This window comes from Balaenoptera borealis (assembly GCF_965194805.1).
Source record: "Balaenoptera borealis genome assembly, chromosome: 9".
NCBI lineage: Eukaryota > Metazoa > Chordata > Mammalia > Artiodactyla > Balaenopteridae > Balaenoptera > Balaenoptera borealis.
Window position 1 is genome coordinate 18,613,554 of NC_138873.1, and position 24,108 is coordinate 18,637,661.

Sequence of the window (24,108 nt, forward strand, 5' to 3'; positions counted from 1 at the left end):
TAACTGGTCATTTTTTCTTATGCTGCTTGAAAGAATCTTCTCATTCCATGAGGAAATGAGATTACCCACCCTTTCTTCACTCAGTCTGGGTCACTGCTGAGGAGTTACTTGGCCTACTGCCCCGTCTAGCCTACTGTGGCATCTCTCTACCCTCTAGCCCTGGAGTTCATTAGGAAATAATATGTTGAGATGGTCAAAAAAGGTGAAGCAGGTTATTCTTCTGTTCCTAACAAGTTTTGCCTTAAGATGTTTTCCCCTGGCTTGTCTGTTTAGGCTATATCCAAGAAGAGTCACACAAGAATAACCACTTGGTTTTTCTTTGGAGTCCATCACCCCTATACTTTAAAGAAAGTGGGAAAGTATGAGCTGACCCATCTGAAACTCTTTTTTGTAGATAACAGCTCTACAACAGCAACTCACTACCCTCTGATAGAAGTGAACCCTTATGGATTGCTTTAAAATGACTTGGAGTGGGAGAAAAGTAAAATCATCCTGCTCTTTTTATAAAGGTCAGACTGACTGACTACCTCAAATGATCACACTTATTTTACTTAGTCATATTTTCCAAGCAAGGATGAATATATTTCTGGTTTCATTTTTTCTCCAGTGACCTTCATCCACCCACTTACCACCTTTTCTTCTTAGTGTGTTTTCTTCTTGCTGCCTCACCCACCTACCTACTTCCCATCAATTTCCAAAAGAAAGCTTTGCATGAAAGATGTGCCTATTAATAATGGTATTAAGTTGGAAGGGTGGGGCAGGAAATGAAAGCAGCTTGTCAAGTATAAGTCTTCTGGGAGTTGGGGTGCAAGGAGGGAAGAGCAGGTACCCCTATATCTCAGTGCATGCACCCTTTCTGCCTTCCCTTCAGTCCTCTCCACTAAGGGCCTTGACATGGGCTCGTGGCCTCAGGATGAAGAATTTACAGCTTCTCACATCTTCTTCTGGTACAACTGGTTCCCATTGTCAATTTTGAGAAGTTTGTATTAACCCTTTTATTCTGTGTGCAATGTCCTAAAGGATGAATAAATTTATAAGGTCCTTTTCCTTCACATTGGTTCAAATCCTGATTCTAACAGCTGTAACCAAATTATTTAACTTCTTTGAGTTCTAATTAATTTCTTTCTTTTTTTAATTGAAGTATAGTTGATTTACAATGTTGTGTTAGTTTCAGGCGTACAGCAAAGTGATTCAGTTTTACATATATATATATATATACACACACACACACACACACACACACACACATATATATTCTTTTTCGGATTCTTTTCCATTATAGGTTATTACAAGATATTGAATATAGTTTCCTGTGCTATACAGTAGGTTTTTGTTGTTTATTTATTTTATACATAGTAGTGTATATCTGTTAATCTCAAATTCCTAATTTATCCCTCCCTCCCCTGCTTTGCCCTTTGGTAATCATAAATTTGTTTTCTATGTCTGTAAGTCTATTTCTGTTTTGTGATTAAGTTCATTTGTATCATTTTTTTAGATCCCACATATAAGGGATATCATATGATATTTGTCTTTCTTAGTCTGACTTACTTCACCTAGTATGATAATCTCTAGGTCTATCCATGTTGCTGCAAATTGCCCTTATTTCATTCTTTTTATGGCTGAGTAATATTCCATTGTATATATGTGCCACATCTTCTTTATCCATTCATCTGTCGATGAACATTTAGGTTGCTTCCATATCTTGGCTATTGTAAATAGTGCTGCAATGAATATTGGGGTGCTTGTATCTTTCCAAATTAGAGTTTTCATCTTTCCAGGATATGTGCCCAGGGGTGGGATTGCTGGATCATATGGTAACTCTAATTTTTTATCTGTAAAGTAGGTCTAAAAATTATCTACCTTGCTGAGTTGTGTAAGGATTAAATGGCAATGTTTATGGCCTTGAACAAGCACTCACTAAAACAGGTAATAGATTATCACTGATATTGTTAACATAATAACAATAAGAAATGAAGAAAAATTAAATGTCTTTAATGAAAAAAAGAGATGCTTTCAAAGATATTTTGTTTTGTATAATGGTGTGTGTATTAGTCAGGGTTCCAGAGAAACAGAACGAATAGTGGGTATAGAGCGAGAAAGAGAAATAGATTTATTTTAAGGAATTGGCTCACGGGATTGTGGAGACTGGCAAGTCCAAAATCTGCAGGGTGGGCCAGATATTGTTAACATTTGGCTCCATGCTCATTTCCAGTTGGCTGTCAATATTCTGCTTTGGAACAGATTCTTGTGTAAATCCATCAGGAAAGAGAAATCTTCATCTACATATGAACCATTGTGCTAAGGCTTTCTGAGATTTCTTAGACACCATTCACCTTTAAGAGGTGATGAATGAATGATGTTGAAGGAGTGGAAGGCACCTGGTTCCTTTTGCCTCTTGTTTGTCTGGAAGCACTTTTTGAAGTGGGAGTGCAAAGTCCTCCTTGGCAGGCAAAAAAGGAATCAGACTGGAGTTGGGCCTGGGATGAAGGGCAATGGGGCTATATTATAAGAAGGACTTGCTGAGGGACTTTGGGAGTGCATAGCACAAAGGCATGGGTAGCAATATATGTGATGCAAATCTCCAATTGCTTAGATGCTTATTAATGTATCTTTCCCCTAACACTTCTGTGAAGTAGATGTTATACTAATTTTATAGATGGAGACCCACGGTGCTGAGCTTGCTGTCTCCAAGGTCAGCTAGTGGGAGGACAAAGGTAATACCTAAGGAACTTCTTCCATCTTTCTCCATAAGGGCAAATGCTAATGGTACCTAACTAAATGACTCTATGTAGCTCCAAAAAATCTAGAAACAAATGCTGGAGAGGGTGTGGAGAAAAGGGAACCCTCTTGCACTGTTGGTGGGAATGTAAATTGATACAGCCACTATGGAGAAGAGTATGGAGGTTCCTTAGAAAACTAAAAATAGAACTACCATACGACCCAGCAATCCCACTACTGGGCATATACCCTGAGAAAACCATAACTCGAAAAGAGTCATGTACCACAATGTTCATTGCAGCTGTATTTACAATAGCCAGGACATGGAAGCAACCTAAGTGTCCATCGACAGATGAATGGATAAAGAAGATGTGGCACATATATACAATGGAATATTACTTAGCCATAAAAAGAAACAAAATTGAGTTATTTGTAGTGAGGTGGATGGACCTAGAGTCTGTCATACAGAGTGAAATAAGTCAGAAAGAGAAAAACAAATACTGTATGCTAACACATATATATGGAATCTAAAAAAAAAAAAAGGTTCCGAAGAACCTAGGGGCAGGATAGGAATAAAGATACAGATGTAGAGAATGGACTTGAGGACACAGGGAATGGGAAGGGTAAGCTGGGATGAAGTGAGAGAGTGACATTGACATATATACACTACCAAACGTAAAATAGATAGCTAGTGGGAAGCAGCCGCATAGCACAGGGAGATCAGCTGGGTGCTTTGTGACCACTTAGAGGGGTGGGATAGGGAGAGTGGGAAGGAGACACAAGAGGGAGGAGATATGGGCAGATATATATATGTATAGCTGATTCACTTTGTTATAAAGCAGAAACTAACACACAATTGTAAAGCAATTATACTCCAATAAAGATGTTAAAATAAATAAATAAATAAATAAATAAATGTTTCTGTGAAGGTATTTTTTAACGGAGATAACATTTAAATGAGTAGACATTGAGTAAATTGCATTACCCTTCATAATGAGGGTGGGCCTCATCCAATCAATTGAAGGCCTTAATAGAAAAAGACTAACCTCACTAGAAGAAGAGGGAATTCTGCCAGCGGACTGCCTTCAGATTTGAACTGCACCTCTTCTCTGGGTTCCATTCTTCTGGCCCACCCTGCAGATTTTGGACTTGCCAGTCTCCACAATCCCGTGAGCCAATTCCTTAAAATAAATCTATTTCTCTTTCTCGTTCTATACCCACTATTCATTCTGTTTCTCTGGAACCCTGACTAATGCACACACCATTATACAAAACAAAATATCTTTGAAAGCATCTCTTTTTTTCATTAAGGACATTTAATTTTTCTCCATTTCTTATTTTCTATTTCTGGAAAGTATATAACTCCTTGATAGAGAGATCTTCTTCCTTTCATTTTTCGGTCAGCTTCATTGACTTACATACAATAAAATTCACCAAGCTTATTTCCAATTTGATGAATTTTGACAATTTTATACAGTTTCACAACCCACCAACATCATTATACAGAACATTTCTATCACACCAAAATTTCCAGCTGTCCTTTTGCAGGAAGCTGTCCCTTTCCTAAACTTCTGGTCCCAGGCAACCACTTATTTTTTTAGTATCATTACAATTTTGCTTTTTCTAGAATTTACTAAAAAATGAATTCATAGAGTGCACAGTCTTTGTATTTCTTAATGTCATACTTTTGAGAATATTCCATATTTTTGCGTACATCTGTACCTTGCTCCTTTTTTGTGTTCTCCTTTAGGATAATAATCACGTTTTGTTTATCCTTGCATCAGTTGAGGGATATTTAGATTATTTACATTTTGAGCTATTATAAAGGAAGTTGCTATGAGCATTTGAATCACATCTTTGTGTAGACATATGCTTTCTTTTCTTTGGGTAAATATATAAAAGAGAAATTGCTGGGTCATAGAGTAGTGTGTATTTATCTTTATAAGAGTATAAGAGGTAGCCAAACTGTTTTCTAAAGTGTGTTCCCATGTATAATGTATGAGGGTTTGAGTTGCCTCACATTCTTTCAGACACTTGGTAATTTTGGCAGTTCTAGAGGGTGTGTAGTATCTCACTGTGGTTTTAATTTGCATTTGCTAATGGTTAATCATGTTGCACGTCTTTTCTTGTGCTTATTTATCATCTATATATCTTCTTGGTTGAGCTCTCTATTCAAATCTCTTACTCATTTTAAAAATGGGTTGTTTTCTTTATTAAGTTGTCAGAGTTCTTTATATATTATGGACACAAGTCTTTTAATAGATCTATGTTTTACAGATATTTTCTTCTAGTCTTTGGATTGCTTTTCAATTTTCTTAAAAATGTCTTTGAAAAGCAAATTTTTAAAATGAAGTTTAATTTATCAGTTTTTGGGGTGTTTTCGTGTCCTATTTAAGAAATTTGGCCTTATTCAAGGTCACAAAGATTTTCTTCTATATTTCCTCCTAGAAGTTTTGTCGTATTAGCTCTAAATTTGTAGGTGTATAATGTACTTTTAGTTATATTTTATATATGGTGTGAAGTAAAGGTGGAGTACATTTATTTTGTTTTGACCTTGGATGTTCAATTGTTCAAGTACCATTTGTTGAAAAGAGTATTGTTTCCCAACTGAATTACCTTGGTGCCATTGTTGAAATCAATTGACCATATAAGTGTGAGTTTATATCTAAATTCTCTATTTGCTTCCATCGACCTCCATGTCTATTTGTACACTGTATCATGCTGTTTTGGTTGCTAAGGCAGTAAAGTAAATCTTGAAATCAATGGAGTATGTCCTCCAACTTTGTTATCTTTTCCCAAATTGTTTTGTCTAGTCTACATAAATTTTATGATCAGATTGTCAATTTCCAAAAAAAAAAGCTTGATGAGCATTTGATTGGATTACACTGAATCTATGTTAGTTGGGGGAAAATTATCTTTAAAATATTGAGTCTTCTCTCCACCAAAAATAATGTTAAAACTAAGAAATGATTTTAGTAAAGTTGAAGGATACAAAATCAGTATACAAAAATTAGTTGCATTTAAAAAAAATTTATTTTATTGAAGTATAGTTGATTCACAACGTTGTGTTAATTTCTGCTGTACAGCAAAGTGATTCAGTTATACATATATATACACTCTTTCATATTCTTTTCTGTTATGGTTTATCACAGGATATTGAATATAGTTCCCTGTGCTATATAATACACCAGCAACAAAGTTTCAGAAATAAAAATTAAGAAAACAATCTCATTTAAAATAGCATCAAAAAGAATAAAATACTTAGTAATAAATTTAACCAAGGAGGTACACTGAAAACAATAAGACATGGATGAAAGAAATTGAAGAGGACACAGATAAATGGAGATATTCTGTGTTCATGGATTGGAAGAATAATATTGTTAAAATGTCCAGACTACCCAAAGTGATCTACAGATACAATGCTATCCCTGTCAAAATTCCAATGGCATTTATCACAGAATTAGAAAAGAAAATCCTAAAATGTGTATGGAACCACAAAAGATCCCAAATAACCAGTGCAATCTTGAAAAAGGATAAAGCTGGAGGCATCACACTTCCTGATTCCAAACTGTATTACAAAGCTGTAGTACTCAAAACAGTATGGTAATGGCATAAAAAACACGTACATAGATCAATGGGGTAGAATAAAGAGCCCAGAAATAAACTGATGCCTATATGGTCAATTAATTTTTAGCAAAGGAGCCAAGAATATGGGGAAAGGATACTCTCTTTAATAAACAGTGCTGGGAAAACTGGATAGCCATGTTCGAAAGAGTGTCATCTTACATCACTCACAAAAATCAACTCAACATGGATTAAATGCTTGAACATAAGACTTGAAACCATGAAACTCCTAGAAGAAAATATGGATGCTTTAGTGATATGGGCAAAGGCCAAACTCCTAGGGTCACCAGTTTTCACAGTTCAGCTCTAGAAGATGATATTCAGTTAAACTCTATATGTGTCATTTTCCTGAGCTGAGCATCACAACACTTGCTGCAGTGCATGGCAGACCTGAAAATATCAGGCCTCAACTGAGTGAAATCCTTATTCAACTGGTTAGATTGGGTGCAAAACTAGAAGATAATTCCCATCTCAATAAGCTCATAGCTTACTGGAAATTCATCCTTCTTGTTTTCTCTGGGGTAATTAGCCAAAATCAAGAGAATCACAGAGGTTAGAGAGTTAAAGTTCAGAGGGGGCCACCCTTTAGAAGTGCTGGGGTAAACTGAAATAATTGTCCACCTCTGGAAGATGAACCATTGTGTGAGGTTATCACAGGCCCTAGAGTCAGATTGTGCAGATTTGAATCTTGGCTCTGCCTCTTATTAGCTGTGTGACCTTAACTCTTCTGTGCCTCAGTTGCCTCATCTGTAATATGGGTATAAAAATTATACTTTCATCATGTAGTTGTTGTAAGGCATACATATATGAGTTAATGTATAAAGGAATAAAAGAATACATAAAATGAGCTGAAAAGTAGATTGAGACTTGGAAAAGTATCTGGCAATCAAGATACATTCAAATGTTGGCCATTTTATAATTTTCTTTATTTAAAAACTAGCGATAGCCTGTTAGGTGGGTCCTGTACAACCTCAGGAAGTAAAGACATTTTTCCTTGGTTACATCTGTTTCAGTTCCTTTATCTGTGCCCAATCCTACAGGGCTTTGCTGTCACCGAAGTTTCCAAGCTGCAAATTGAATTGATAAAATAATTCCCCATGATTGCTTAAGATGTTTCTCTCCAGGAACATTTGCATTTTTATAAGAGACTCTGGAAGATACAAAAACATCCTAGTTCTAATAATTAATTGCTGTTTCTGGCCTTTTGGGCAGGCCTGCTATGCTGTACAACTCCAGGGGATGTCATACTTGGCAGCCAGTGATGGAAATAATTTGGTATAGTGGTTTTCAAACCTTGCTCACTGGCATCTCTGGAATTATGTAGGGAATAGAAAGAGAAAACTCAAAGGGTTTAATTTTATTTCAGTTTATTTAACTTTAATTTAAATAGCCATATGTGGCTATAGGCTACTGTATTCAGACAGGACAGATAAAATGTTTTATTCATTTCATCTCAGTCAACATTCTGTCAAAATTTACAAGGTCCATTTTGTATAACCCACCTGCCCTGGGGTCTTTCCTGAAGTCTCCAGCTAAGAGACTTCATCGTGTTAGTTACTGAGCGCTGTAACTGTACCCTAGAAAGTGGCACATACCTATCCTGCCCCATGTTGTTCTTTCTGTCACCCCTGACCCCACTCCAGATGTTAGAAATGTATTGAGAGAAGGGACTAATTAGAGAGCTTGTGCTTAATAAAGACTCAATGAGCGTTTGTTGAATAAATGCAAAGTTGCACCAACCATAAATGTCTGAATGCACTTATGTACTGCAGAAAGCGTAGATATTACTAGGCAACAGATACATACCCATTGAGGTTCATGTGTTCAAAAGTGTAGCCAGTTAGATGCCACGTGTCCTGGCTGTGTGAGAGAAACTGGGTCAGTAGAATAGGTGGGAGAGAATGACTAATTTATAAAGTAACCACAGGGTGTTAGCCTATTTTATTTGGCTTGGAGGCAAAAATAATTGTGGAGACCAGAAGTACTAATGATTTTTATTAAAGTAAGTGAGGGGGCGTGGCCACTCAGAGTACACTAACACTTTATGTAGAATTCTGGGATCAGTCCTGGTGAAATAGTGATAAATTCATCCTGACCCACGCTTTTTTTCTAGAATTAGTTTGTAAAATGATGAACTCTCACTTCCTAAATTTTCTGCAGATGCTACCATTGCTGGGGAAATGTCACTGTTAGAGAATAGAAAATTATTATTCCAAAGAGTACTGAAGACTGACTGAATGAGGTCTGGAACATTATTGAAATGGTAAGATAAACTCAAGTACTTTCTGATAAAAGAAAAATTCTTTTTTAAAAATGTGGTCCCTTCTGAATTATGGCCAAATGTCACCGAATCATTTTCAGTGAAATTTTATCTATTAATGGGGAGGAGATGGGACGAGGCTCTGAGCTCCTCCTGGCAGCCCTGCAGCTGAGGCTGTTCTCCCTTGAGAGAGCTGGTAATGGAAGCAGCTGAAGCTGGAGGTCATTAACATTTTGAGAACACCACAAACTGACTGTGTAATATTATGACATTTCATCCCGAGACATTTAATCTCTTTTAATCAGTGTTTATGTTGGGGATACTTCACAGTTATTTGCTTTTGCATAAAAATGAAACACTTTGGCATGTCATTAACATAAGACTGGTTTACTTTATTACTCATTGCAATTGTTTCTAGATCTCTCTCTCTCTCCCTCCCTTCCCCTGTTCCTCTCTCCTCTCCCTTCCTCCTTTTCATCTCTTTTCCCCCTTTTCCTCTCTTTGTTGTTTCTGGCTTTTGCTTTCACCTATGCTATTTTTGAAAGCCCTTTCAATTTTTCCCTTTGCTGATATTCTTCCTGGGATGTTAGTGATCTGAGGTTTTCATGCCACCTTCTTAGTAAACTTTCACTGGAGAGTCTGGAAGAAAACCCACCTCACCTCTCTGAAAAATGCTCATGGTCCCCATCATCCTAAGTAAGGAGCCACTTGTTCCCCTCTGAATGTTCCTCCAGGGATGACTTCCCTGCACGTACTTTTCTTCCCCCCTAACCCCCCACCCCACTCCCCACCCGCTACTCCCCCTTTGCTTCTCTCATTTGCTTCGGATAGTGTCATAAGCTTCCAGCATCTGTCTTCATGTCTCCAATTCTTTTTCCTCCTTGTGAGTGAGGTGCTTTGTCTTACTTTAAAGCTAATTAAACTTTTCTTCCCCCTGCAAAACCTTTTCATTAAATGCAAAACTGATAATTGTTGATTATTTTATATTAGACAAAGGATATATTCCTGAGCGTAAGCAAGTAGTTCCACATTTCAACCCACGAACTAGGTGTAATTTTCTTTATTTAAAACAAATGAGCATTTATGTTATAAATTATAAATTATAAAAATTATAAATTATAAAAAGTTATAAATAAATAAATTATATTTATTTATTTTAATATAAATAAATATTTTAATTTTAAAAGTTATAAATAAATAAATTATATTAATTAATTTATTTTATTAATTTATATATTTATAAATTATTATATGTTATAAATTATAAATCATAAATTATAAATTATAAAAATTATAAATTATAAAAAGTTATAAATAAATAAATTGTTAGTGTGCCAAGTCGTCAAAAACCTAATCTCAGTTTAGGGAAGTGTTTCTCAGCCTTGACATTGCTGACATTTGGGGCTGGGTGAGTCTATGTTTGGGGGGTGCCGTTCTGTGCACCGTAGAATGTTCAGCAGCATCTCTGACCTCTGCCTATCAGATTCCAGCAGCACCTCCCACTTGTGACAACAAAACATGTCTCCATGTATAGCCAAATGTCTGCTGGGGAGCAAGATAGTCCCGCATTGAGAGCCCATGTGTTTAGTGGAGTGCCTCTTCCTTTCTGTGGGGTGATGTCTAAGAGTGAGGGCAGAGACTTGAGGGATGGAGAAGACCTTTCCTTGAAATCATTCTTCATCTACATAGACTCATAGGAGGGGTCTCTGTTCCCATTTTGACTTTGGGCCCCTGGTGCATCTACTACGATCTTACAAACGACTTTCAGAGCAGCTGTCTCTGCTCTGCTCTCAGGCACAAAGCTCTTCCTGCATTATTGCAGATGCTCTGTTAGGTGGCCTCAGGCCTGTCCTGGTGCCGTGCTGGGAAGCCAAGCTGAGGGACAGGACACAGGAATCTTGCTGGTTCCAGGCACTTCCCTGGGGCTAGGGGCCCAGTTCTGTCTGATCTGGGGTTCCCAGTTCCGTCTGCGGAGACCGTTCTACAGGAAACAGAGCTTAGGGACCCACCATCATTTAACTTGGATTCTGCCGTGTCTCTTCTGTTCCCCGCAGTCATGGCCACTTTTATGTAGTCTGAGGACAAGCTGGCCTGGCTCTTTATCTGGTTTTCTGGAGATGATGTTTTATGGCTTAGAAGTTACATACTTCATAGTGATGCTTTTAACACCAAAAAGATTTTCTCTGCCATATTACCCCTTCCCTGAGGCAATGACTTCTACTGAATGAATGGGTGAGAAAAAAAGGATACAAGAAAATGAGAGAAAAATTTTTGGTTAAAATTTCAATTATTAAAAAAAAACATCACATTTTTATTCCAGTGCTATATTACCATAGGAATATAAATATTTGGAAAACTAGATAAAGAGTCATTTTATCCTCAGCCTATAGAAGGATGATTGGGACTGTTGGGGACCAAGATATTCCCAGGGAAGCAAAGAGTTTAGCTGATGGTGGACTCCTGAGCTGGGTGTCCTGTGGGTAGGACTCCCACGATGGAATTGGGAGTTTAAGATGATGTAGTATGATTTCACCTGTGCGCTATGGTTTTGCTTTGTTTAATGAGCCAAGGGTTCCTTAGTAATCCTCTGCAGTTCTGGGCATCCGGTGATCATTGCTCTTTGCAAGGCCTCTGGTCCACTCCTCACTCCCAATTCCCCAATGTATATTTGGTTTATATTCTTCTTTTTTTTTTAAATTAATTAATTAATTAATTAATTTATGGCTGTGTTGGGTCTTCGTTTCTGTGCGAGGGCTTTCTCTAGTTGCGGCAAGTGGGGGCCACTCTTCATCACGGTGCGCGGGCCTCTCACTATCGCGGCCTCTCTTGTTGCGCAGCACAGGCTCCAGACGCGCAAGCTCAGTAATTGTGGCTCACGGGCCCAGCTGCTCCGTGGCATGTGGGATCTTCCCAGACCAGGGCTCGAACCCTTGTCCCCTGCATTGGCAGGCAGATTCTCAACCACTGCGCCACCAGGGAAGCCCTATAGTCTTCTTTTCTAAAGTATTAGTGTAAGCCATGAATTATTTCATGAGTTGTAATTTACATAGATGGTATTGGGTTCCTTATTTTTTTCACTCAACACTCTGTATTTAGAATATGATGGGTCTAAAGTGTTATCTCTTTTTTGTTTTAAAGTGCGTTCCTCTGATTACCAATGATTTTTGGCACCTATCATATATTGGGTTTCTTTGGCTCTGAATTGACTCAAATATCCTTTACTCATTTTTAAAATTTGAGATTCTGATGCTTTTTTCATATGCATGAGTTTCTTGTATATTCTAGATAATGATTTCCTTGTGGTTTTAGACCTGGCAAATATCATCTCTCTGCAACAGCTTTATGTTAACTTGATTCACAGAAATTCTTAATTTGATGTGATTAAAACTATTAACGATGCTTTTGGAATTTTAAGTTCTTCCCTGACCCTAGGGCACATTATCTTCTGCCTTTATGGTTTCTTTTGGCTTATTTCTTTAATATACGTGCATTCCATTCTTGTAGGTGGTAATAGGTATGGATTTTTTTCCATAATGAGCAGCTTTCCTATCAAAGTTTACTAAACAGTCTGACTTGTAGTACCACCTTTATTATGCAATAAATTCTGAGATATGAGTCTATCTTACAGCTGGTCTGTAGGTCAATTTGTCTATTTTTGTATTAATATTATACTGTTTGTATTATAATGACCTTCTAGGAAGTCTTAGTAACTGTTAGGCCAAGTGTCCATCTCATATGCTTATCATGGTGATGTTGTCTAGAATCATAACTCAGGGCTGCTTGTAAGCATCACTTTGGGGACTAGGATTTCAACATATGAATTTTGGGGGGGGATACAAACATTTAACCCATAGCATAATGACAGAGAGTACATGAATCAAGGGAAACTCTTGAACATTGCTGGTGAGAGTGTACAAAGATACAACCAGTAGGAAAAACAAGTTGGTACTATTTTATAAAGCTCAACATGCACATTGTCCGTAATACACCCATTCTATTCCTGTATGCATTATATACCACAAAGAAATACTTGCTTATGTATCCAAAAGAGAGATAGAAGAATATTTGCACCAGTATCATAACAGCAACAAATTGGCAATAACACAATGTCCTTAGGAAAATGGATGAACAAATTATACAATATTTGTGTAATGAAATATCTTTTCAACAGTGAAGTTGAACTACAACAATGTGTATCACCAAAGGTGAATTAAAAAGTATTATTGAGTGGAAAAAACAAGACTGAAAAGAATGAATTTAAGATTTCAATTTTATAAGTTTCAAAAAATAAGCGAAACTAACATGTATTAAAGAGTGTGATTAAACTGGAGAGGTTGTGGAGAAAAGGGAACCCTCCTACACTGTTAGTGGGAATATAAATTGGTGCAGCCACTATGGAGAATAGTATGGAGGTTCCTCAAAAAACTAAAAATAGAGTTGCCATATGATCCAGCAATCCCATTCCTTGGCATATATCCAGACAAAACTGTAATTCAAAAAGATACATACATCCCTATGTTCATAGCAGCACTATTTACAATAGCCAAGATGTGGAAACAACCTAAATGTCCATCGGCAGATGAATGGGTAAAGAAGATGTGGTATATATATATATATATATATATATATATATATATATATATATATATATATATACACATACATACATATACATACAATGGAATATTACTCAGCCATAAAAAATGAAATAATGCCATTTGCAGCTACATGGATGGACCTAGAGATTATCATACTATGCCAAGTAAGTCAGAAAGAGAAAGGCAATTACCATAGGATATCACTTATATGTGGAATCTAAAATATGACACAAATGAACTTATCTATGAAAAAGAAACAGACTCACAGACATAGAGAACAGACTTGTGGTTGCCAAGGGGGAGGAGAGGAAGGGGGGGGTTGGACTGGGAGTTTGGGGTTAGCAGATGCAAACTATTATATATAGAATGGATAAACAACAAGGTCCTACTGTATAGCGTAGGAAACTATATTCAATATCCTGTAGTAAACCATAATGGAATGGAGTTTAGTAATAAACTCACTAACTCAGGTTAGTGAGTTTTACTGATGAAGAATGAGAAAGGAGAAAAGGATGAGGGAGAACGAAGAAGTGTCAATGGTTTGGATATTTTCTTTTTTAATTGGTGGTTGTTCATGGGTTTTTGCTTTTCTTTTATGTTCATAACTTGTATATGTCACATACATTCCTTTCACATATCAGATATTCCAAAATAAAAAAGTCCAAGGCAAGTACGCTTATTAAAATGACAAAAATTGTCAACATGTGCTGTTTTTTCCATTATTCTAAAATAATCCCTTCCTCCTTGAAAATCACTTTCTATCTTCTTTTACCTCCTTTGTACTTTTTTTAAAAATCAAATTTTATTGTTTTATTTTGTATTTATTTTAGTTTAAGTTTTTAATCTGTTTACTCCACTTGATAGTAAGATTTATGCCGCAGTTATTTTCCATTTGATCCCCTCCTATCCATTTCCCATTTTCTTGGAGCTGCAGTATGCTCTCAGAGGCTGAAGACTGTATCACCTTGAATCGTTTGCTCTCATACTTTCGGTTGGATTTGGCCAATGGAAAGCCCTGGTAACCTAGAGGGTGAGAAGAGAGAGAGATTGAGGAGCCTTTTCCTGCAATTTCCTTGTTTTGGGGCAGCACCTGTATCCCTTGTGACTATAGTTTCTTCCAGGCATCTCTTCCTCCATGTCTCAAAGTCTCGTTGGTTTACCATTATGTCCCACTCGCCCATCCAACTTTAGATGTGGTGGTAGCTTCTCACTCTTGCTGGCCTTGGGGTGCCTCAACTCTCCTTATCTAGTTCTGAAACATTTCTTAACGTATCTAAGCAGCTCTTTCATTAAAACCACTTAATTGGTACCATCTTGGGTAAAGTTTTCTTACTGCCAGAATCTTGTTATACACTTGGTCTACCTCAGTCACTGCTGTTTCCTCAACATCTAGAATAATACCTAACATCACAAGTAGTAACGAAAAAAAATTTTTTTTTAAAGAAAGAAAGAATGAGGACAAATACAAAAGATGCACTCACAATACCTTAGAATTTGAAAGGACTTTAATGGACATGTCATCCAACTTTTCCTGTTATAGGTATGGAAATGGAAACTTGATGAAGCCAAGTTCACTGGAGAGGAAGTCTAGTCCCCCGTGCATAGCACTAGGTACTGATAGGTGTCTTCACGAATAACACAGCACAGAAAATTACCACATGATTGTGTCCCACCAGCAGCAGCTGATTAGGTCAGGGCTGGGAAACAGACACCTGTATTATGGATCTATCTATCGGCTAGTAGCCCATGAGAAATCTGGCATGAGAACTCTACCCAAACAAAATGATGACTAAAGAACACTCAATCAGATTCTTTTCCTTGGAGAATTTGAGTGCAAAATACAAAGAGTGTTCCAGTTGGTGATGAAGGCTGATGCTGGAAAAGATACAGAAGTCAGGTATCAGAGATGATAAGATGGCAGTGGTCAAGAGAAACTGAGTATGCAGAGATTGTGAATACATTCAAGATCAAAGTACAGATATCATGAGTAAGCAGAAACTAAAAGATATCTAGCAGTAGAGCTAGAGAGAGGAGCTGAGCTACAATATTGGCAAGAGATTGTCTAACTAAAGGATAAGTTAATGTTGATAGTAAAATGACTTTGGATCTTAAACCATCTTCTAATTCTCAAACTCTATTCTTCTCCTTTGAGATCCAGAATATATCTGTTACTGGGTTAGCAAAGATTCCCTTAGTTCTTTTTTCCATATATATATTTTTACAACAAACCCTCATTATCTTAAGTTCTAACAGCTACAAAAACATGGAAAAACCAAAGCTCGGCTCCCAACCTAGTATTTTTCCCACACATCACTCACATTGAGTTATCAATCAAAATTTTTAATCTCATTTGTGATTTCTTCCTATTCCAGCCTAGTTTAGAGAAAGTTTAAAAACCTATTCTTTGATAGTTTTACCACGCAATAATTGCAGTCTAATATTTCCTTTCTTTTACAACTCTGTGTGAGTTTTGGAAAATATTGATCAATGGCACAGGATAGAAAGCCCAGAGATAAACCCACGCACATATGGTCACCTAATTTATGACAAAGGAGGCAAGAATAGACAAAGGAGGCAAGAACATTCAATGGAGAAAAGACAGCCTCTTCAATATGTGGTGCTGGGAAAACTGGACAGCTACATGTAAAAGAATGAAATTAGAACACTCCTTAACACCATAGACAAAAATAAACTCAAAATGGATTAAAGACCTAAATGTAAGACCGGACACTATAAAACTCTTAGAGGAAAACATAGGAAAAACACTCTTTGACATAAACCACAGCAAGATCTTTTCTGACCTACCTCCTAGAGTAATGAAAATAAAGACAAAAATAAACAAAAAAGACCTAATTAAACTTAACAGCTTTTGCACAGCAAAGGAAACCATAAACAAGACAAAAAGACAACCCTCAGAATGGGAGAAAATATTTGCAAATGAAGCAACAACCAAAGGATTAATCTCTAAGATATACAAACAGCTCATGGAGCTCAATATCAAAGAAACAAACAACTCAATCAAAAAATGGTGGAAGACCTAAATAGACATCTCTCCAAGGAGAACATACAAATGGCCAAGGGGCTCATGAAAGGATGCTCAACTTCACTAATTATTAGGGAAATGCAAATCAAAACTACAATGAAGTATCACCTCACAATGGTCAGAATGGCCATCATCAAAAAATGTACAAACTATAAATGCTGGAGAGGGTGTGGAGAAAAGGGAACCCTCTTGCACTGTTGGTGAGAATGTAAATTGATACAGCCACTATGGAGAACAGTATGGAGGTTCCTTAAAAAACTAAAAATAGAACTACCATATGACCCAGCAATCCCACTACTGGGCATATACCCAGAGAAAACCATAATTCAAAAAGAGTCATGTACCACAATGTTCATTGCAGCAATATTTACAATAGACAGGACATGGAAACAACCTAAATGTCCAACGACAGATGAATGAATAAAGAAGATGTGGTATATATATACAGTGGAATATTACTCGGCCATGAAAAGGAACAAAATTGGGTCATTTGTAGAGATGTGGATGGACTTAGAGTCTGTCATACGGAGTGAAGTAAGCCAGAAAGAGAAAAAAAAATATTGTACATTAATGCATATATGTGGAATTTAAAAAAATGGTACAGATGAACCTGTTTTCAGGGCAGGAATAGAGATGCAGACATAGAGAACGGACTTGTGGACACAGGGAGGGAAAGAGAGAGGGTGGGACAAATTGGGAGATTAGGAATGACATATATACACTACCATGCATAAAATAAATAGCTAGTGGGAACATGCTGTAAAACACAGGAAGCTCAGCTCGGTCCTCTGTGATGACCTAGATGGCTGGGAAGAGGGGGGTGGGAGGGAGGACCAAGAGGGAGGAGATATATGTATACATATAGCTGACTCACTTAATTGTACAGCAGAAACTAACACAACATTGTGAAGCAATTATATGCCAATAAAAAAAATTAAAAAGAAAAGGAAAAAATATATTGACAACAAACAGAAGGTATTCCGATGGGTAGACTCAAATTTCCCCAAATCCATTGTATATATTTTTTTACAGATTATCTAAATTTTAGGTGAAGAAATAGAAAAATATCAACCTCTGGGAGATGACAGTGAGGAGGGTTACCTAAAAGATCAGTTATTTCATTCTTTCAAAATTTTAATCTCTAGTATCCAAAATCCCAAGCAGAACCACTCTGAGAATAGAATCTCAGGTGGAGAGGCAGCTCAATAGGGGAACAAGACAGCGAATGAAGTGATAATGCATGAAGCAGAGAGGACTCAGAAGGCAGCAGCATTAGGATTGTATAAAGAGCAGCCTGGGAGAGAGGAATTCATGCTTTTGGGCAGATTCATAAAGGGGTGATTAGTATGAGCAAAATGTAGGAGTGTCATTTATCTTGATTGTCCCAAAGCCCTTGACAGAATATTTTCCTGAAGACTCTTTCACAAAAAGTGAACTCAAATTGCCTTGAAAATTGGCTGATGTGTCCAAAAAAAAAAAAGATAAATAGCAAATGTATCTAGTTTTAGGGAAGTAGCTGAAAATGATAAAGAACTGACATCATTTTTTTAGTCTTCTCACATTTTCAAAAGTTAGCTGAGAAAGTAGTTTTCAAAATGTGTGATGAGCTAAACTTATTGTGTGTTAGGTTCCCTGAGTGCAGTGGCCATATATTCTGAGCCAAAATGAGGAAGGGCTTATGTTGCTTCTGGGTGCAAGAGGTGGCGAGATGCCATTTGGAAGCCAACTTATTAGAATTTCTGCCACGTTCTTTACTGTGTATGGGAATTTCAGGACAAACTTTTAAATAAAGATAATTCGAGAAAATTCTAGATGTATGTTTTCAAGCAGTGAGATTTGTGATTACTGATATCAAGGAGCTTAGACTCTGGGATAAGGAAGTTGAGATGTGCTCACCACACCTTAAACATGATAAAACAATTTCAGAAACCTGGAGATAACAGAACATATTAACATCATTTCTGGTTTTCTTTTTTCTCTCCATTCTAACCCTTTCTTCTTCTAATAATCTGAGAGTGTTTAAAATGTAAATTGGATCATGTCATTAACCTTAAAATCCTTCAAAGACCTTCCATTGCACTTTGCAAATAATTCAGAGATCTTGTTAATCATTGTATTTTCTACTTGTCCCTACCTAGATGGTGGTAGGAATGTAGTGACAATTCCTATCAATAAAAATGGTTAATGTGGCTGACATAGAAAATGGACTCTAAAACATCAGCTATTTTAGTGCTTGGGTCTGATTGGTTCACCAAAACCAAGGATGCATTTCATTTTGACCACATTATAACCACTCTAAATGGTTATGCCAGTTGTGATCTGCACAACGTGAAGGGTAGTGACTGAAGGAAAAATGCACAGTGTAAGAGTTGTGAGTTAAGTTTTATTCAGGGCCTTACTGAGGACTAGAGCCTGGGAGACAGCCTCTCAGTAGCTCTGAGGAAGTTGTTCTGAAGACGTAGGAGGAGAAGCCGGTTTATATGTGATTTTTTGGCTAGAGAACATGTGCTCTCATGTATATATCTTGGTAAAAGATTACTGCTAGTCAAGAAGAGATATCTCAGGTTAATGATCTTAGTGCTTTTCTATGTAGGAGAAGATGCAAGAATCTGGGTTCATTAAAATCCTTCCAGAGATACACATCTATCTAAGGGGGCTGCTTGTCCAAAGCACAGAGTGCCTCATACTGTTATCTTAATTTCCTCTCAGAGTGCACTGCTGGTCAGGACTGCAGCAGGTTGCAATTTTAACCCTTACAGAATTGAGTAGTAGACAAAGATGCTCTTTGTTCTTCTCTGTTTTCAGTTCTACAGTGAGTACATAGGTATCTGAGAACTTTCCCACATGTAAGAAGTCTGTGAGTTTTCAGAGCCTTGAAAGTGGGTGCTTAGCTTTATTTGTCTTTCTATTCCTTACAGAGTCTATTATTTTACCTGAAACTGAATTGGGAATTAGTTCATATTTATTCATTTAATGGAATTTTAAAATAATCATGTGTGTTCTTATATGTTCTCATTTTGAAATAATTTCAGTTTATAAACTAATATTTTATTTTTTTAATTTTTAAAATTAATTAATTTATTTTTGGCTGCATTGGGTCTTCATTGCTGCACACAGGCTTTCTCTAGCTGTGGTGAGCGGGGGCTGCTCTTTGTTGCGGCACACTGGCTTCTCATTGCGGTGGCTTCTCTTGTTGCGGAGCATGGGCTCTAGGCATGCAGGCTTCAGTAGTTGTGGCGCACGGACTTAGTTGCTCCGCAGCATGTGGGATCTTCCTGGACCAGGGCTCAAACCCATGTCCCCTGCACTGGCAGGCGGACTCCCAATGACTGCACCACCAGGGAAGTCCCCAAAGTAATATTAATATTTTAATAATGCATACTTGGTCAGTGTATTTTAAAAAGTCAAAACAAAGAAACATAAAAATGACTCCTATATACATTAAAAATGTTAAATTTTAAGACATGAAGTGTGCATTCATTCAACGATCTTTTGAGATAGTGCTCAGGCCTATTCTTTGACCATTTAGACTCTTCTTTGTGTCCATTGATAAAAGTTCTGATTTATTTTATTACATCAATCATAAGGTATGACCCTAAATTTCCATATTCTTGAAAGTAGAATAAGAAGTTAGATATTTCTGACACAATACCAATGTCAGAATCCCTTTAGATTTTTTATCTTCTTTCCCCTTAACCTCATATAATTGTCTTGTCCACAACTCATTTGATAGTGACTTTTTTGCCTATTTTTGAATCTTTCTAAACCATTCAACTTCAAATTGATGGAAACAATTCAATTTCTCCCACTTACATTTTTAGTTTATTTACTAATAAATTTAATTACATGCTTATAATTACCAGTAAAATCCACCTAAAGAGTTTGGGAATAGACATCAACTCTTAGTAAGCATATCACTCAAAGATAGGAACAGAATGTCAACATTCAAAAGGTGTATTCGTTTGAGCATTCATCCTGTAGCAGAGCTGTGGGTAAGCAGAATCTGTTAACCTGAGGTCAGTTTGGGGAACTTCTATTGTTTTGTAATTGTAATTACATTGTAATTACATGATGAATAAGAATGTCTAAATAGGGGCTTCCCTGGTGGCGCAGTGGTTAAGAATCCGCCTGCCAATGCAGGGGACACGGGTTCGAGCCCTGGTCCGGGAAGATCCCACATGCCGCAGAGCAACCAAGCCCGTGCGCCACAACGACTGACCCTGCGCTCTACAGCCCGCGAGCCAAAAACTATTGAAGCCCACGTGCCACAACTACTGAGCCCGCACACCTAGAGCCTGTGCTCCGCAACAAGAGAAGCCATCACGATGAGAAGCCCGCGCACCACAATGAAGAGTAGCCCCCGCTCGCCGCAACTAGAGAAAGCCCGTGTGCAGCAACGAAGACCCAACACAGCCAAAAATAAATAAGTAAAATAAATTAAAAAAAAAAAAAAAAAAAGAATGTCTAAATAATGAATAGAGTCTAAAAGAGTAAACACAACATATCCTAAAGAGTCGCAATATTTAGGCTACAAAGAACTCTACACTCTGGACCACACACTGATCTTAACTAATTTGGGGTATGACTATGGCTTTAAGATGAAGGAGTGCAGCCATTAAATTTGTGAATCAGGATCCTTTGTACACTATTCATTTAAGAAAGTGTTGACTTTAAAAAGTGGTGACTGAAGATGGTTTTCAAGAGCAAGTGGAAGAAGTGTGAAATTCACAATCATTTACACTTTGATGCTAATGGCGTCAATGAAAATAACTTTTGCACATAGCACATTTAAAAAGGTTTTCAGGAACATTATCTCATTTGAACCTTGCACGCTGTGAGCTCAGTACTGTGAGTACAGTCATTCTCCTGGTTTCTTAGATGAGGGAGCTGAGGCACAAGGAGATTAAGCGATTTGTCATAGGTTTTAGAATATTAATACACAACTGTCACTCAAATCACATCATTTCAATTTTTGTTTTTCCCTGCTAAAGCTTGTTGTACAATAAATTGTCTTGAGCAGAGTAAATTTTCCTTCTGCAAAAGGGGGAAAAAAAGCAATGAATTATTATTATTGTTGATTTAACTCCATTACCACATGCTGACTACCCTAAAACTGCATTTCTCTGTATAGGTCTGTCTTCCCTACTAGATGAGCTACAGGAGAACAGTGACCTTCTCCAGTTTGAATGCCAGTCCTCCTTATCTAGTATGAGTCTGGTGACATTAATTTGGCTGAGCTGAATTCTAAGAGATAGCGCTTTATCCATTTTAGAAATAAGAATACATTTTAGGAGCATGTTGTATTATTTCTAAGCAAAATATGATGTTTTATAAAAATGGGAGAAAGGAAAATCTGAGAGATTTGAGGAGGAAGAATATTTCAGACCTTTTAAAAGAGAACCTCAGAATATGGTAAGTCATGTTATCATTCTCATGTTCTTCATCCTTATGTTTACTACTTAAATCTATGGTTTTTCTATTTTTAATTCACCATCTTATTCTTTATTTTTATTAATTTCTTCCTGCTTTCTTTATGTGTGTTTTTTTAATTGACATGTAATTGACTTACAATATTATATTAGTTTCAGATGTATGACATATTGATTCAACAATTTTATACATTACAAAATGATCACCACAATGAGTCTAGTTACCATCTGTTGCCATACAAAGTTATTACAATATTATTGTTATTACAATATTATTGACTGTGTTTCCTATGCTGTACATTACATGGCTGTGACTTATTTATTTTATAACTGGAAGTTTGTACCTCATAATCCCCATTCACTTATTTCTCCCATCTTCCGCATCCTCTTCCCCTCTGGCAACCACCAGCTTGTTCTCTATATCTATTAAGTCAGCTTCTGTTTTGTTACATTTGAACATTAGTTTTTTTTTTCTTTAAGCGTCTACGTATAAGTGGTAACATAGATCATTTGTTTTTCTCTGTCTGATTTATTTGACTCAGCATAATACTCTCTGGGTCCACCCATGTTGTTGCAAATGGCAAGACTTTATTCTTTTTATGAGTAATATTCCAGTGTATGAATACACCATATCTTCTTTATTTATTCATCTATCAGTGGACACAAGTTGTTTCCATATCTTGGCTATTTTACATAATGCTGCTATGAACATTGGAGAGTATATATATTTGTGAATTAGTGCTTTCATTTCTTTGAATAAATACCCAAAAGTGGAATTGCTGGATCATTTAGTAGTTCTATTTTTAATTTCTTGAGGAAACTTCATACCGGTTCTAGAGTGACCGTATCAATTTACATTCCCACCAACAGTGCACTAAGGTTCATTTTTCTCCACATACTTGCGAACACTTGTTATTTCTTGTCTTTTTGATAGTAGCCACCCTAATAGGTGTGAGATGATATCTCTTTGTGGTTTTGATTTACATTCCCTTCATGATTAGTGATGTTGAGCATCTTTTCACATGCCTGTTGGCCATCTGTGTGTCTTCTTTGGAAAAATGTCTATTCAGGTCCTCTGCCCATTTTTAAATTGGACTGTTTGGGTTTTTTTTGATATTGAGTTGTATGAGTTTTTATATATTTTGGATATTAATCCCTTATCAAACGTATCATTTGTAGGTATCCCCCCATTCAGTAGGCTATCTTTTCATTTTGTTGATGGTTTCCTTCAGTGTGCAAAACCTTTTTATTTCAATGTAGTTCTTTTTGTTCATTTTTGCTTTTGTTTCCCTTATCTGAGGAGACAGATACAAAAAATATTGCAGAGACCAACGTCAAAGAGCATACTGCCCATGTTTTCTTCTAGGAGTTTTATGGTTTTACATCCTACATTTAAGTCTTTAGTCAATTTTGAATTTATTCTTATATATAGTGTAAGAAAATGGTCTAGTTTCATTCTTTTGATTGTAGCTGTCCAGTTTTCCCAACATTGTTTACTGAAGAGACTGTCTTTTCTCCATTGTATGTTCTTATCTCCTTTGTCATAGGTTAATTGACCATATAAGCTTAGGTATACTTCTCGACTCTATTCTGTTCCATTGATCTACATGTCTGTTTATGTACCAGTACCATACTGTTTGATTACTATAGCTTTTGTAGTATAGTTTGAAATCAGGGTGCATGATACCTCTAGCTTTGTTCTTCTTTCTCAAGGCTTCTTTGGCTATCTGTGGTCTTTTGTGGTCCATATAAATTTTAGGATTCTTTGTTCTAGTTCTGTGAAAAATGCCATGGGTATTTTGATAGGGATTGCATTTAATCTGTAGATTGCTTTGGGTAATATGGGTACTTTAACAATATTAATTCTTCCAATCCATGAGCACAATGTATCATTTCAGTTGTTTGTGTTGCCTTCAGTTTCTTTCATCAGTGTATTATAGTTTTCAGAATATAGATCTTTCACCTCTTGGTTAAATTTATTCCTAGATATTTTATACTTTTTGATGAAATTGTAAATCAGATTATTTTCTTAATTTCTCTTTTTGGTAGTTCATTTTTAGTATATAGAAATACTACAGATTTCTGTATATTAATTTTGTGTCCTGCAAATTTATTGAATTAATTTATTAGTCCTAACATTTTTTGGTGGCATCTTTAGTTTTCTCTATATAGAATCAGGTATTCTGAAAACAGTGACAGTTTTATTCTTCCTTTCCAATTTGGATTACTTTAATTTATTTTTCTTGTAAGATTGCTGTGTCTAACACTCCCAATACTGTGTTGAATAAAAGTGGTGGGAGTGGACATCCTTGTCTTGTTCCCGATATTAGAGGAAAAGCTTTTCAGCTTTTCACTATTAAGTATGATGTTAGCTGTGGGCTTGTCTTATGTGACCTTTAATATGTTGAGGTATGTCCTCTCTATGCCCATTTTGTT

The 24,108-nt window shown here is 36.6% G+C and overlaps 1 long non-coding RNA gene across 3 annotated transcripts in view; it reads left to right on the forward strand.

Moving 5' to 3' along the window:
* LOC309634947 overlaps nt 1–24,108 on the forward strand; it is a 429,791-nt gene that overhangs the window by 202,728 nt on the left and 202,955 nt on the right. For all 3 annotated transcript variants that reach the window (XR_014248512.1, XR_014248513.1, XR_014248514.1), the window contains one exon: nt 8,503–8,605. This is a non-coding gene — a long non-coding RNA (uncharacterized lncRNA). The remainder of the gene's footprint in view (nt 1–8,502; nt 8,606–24,108) is intronic.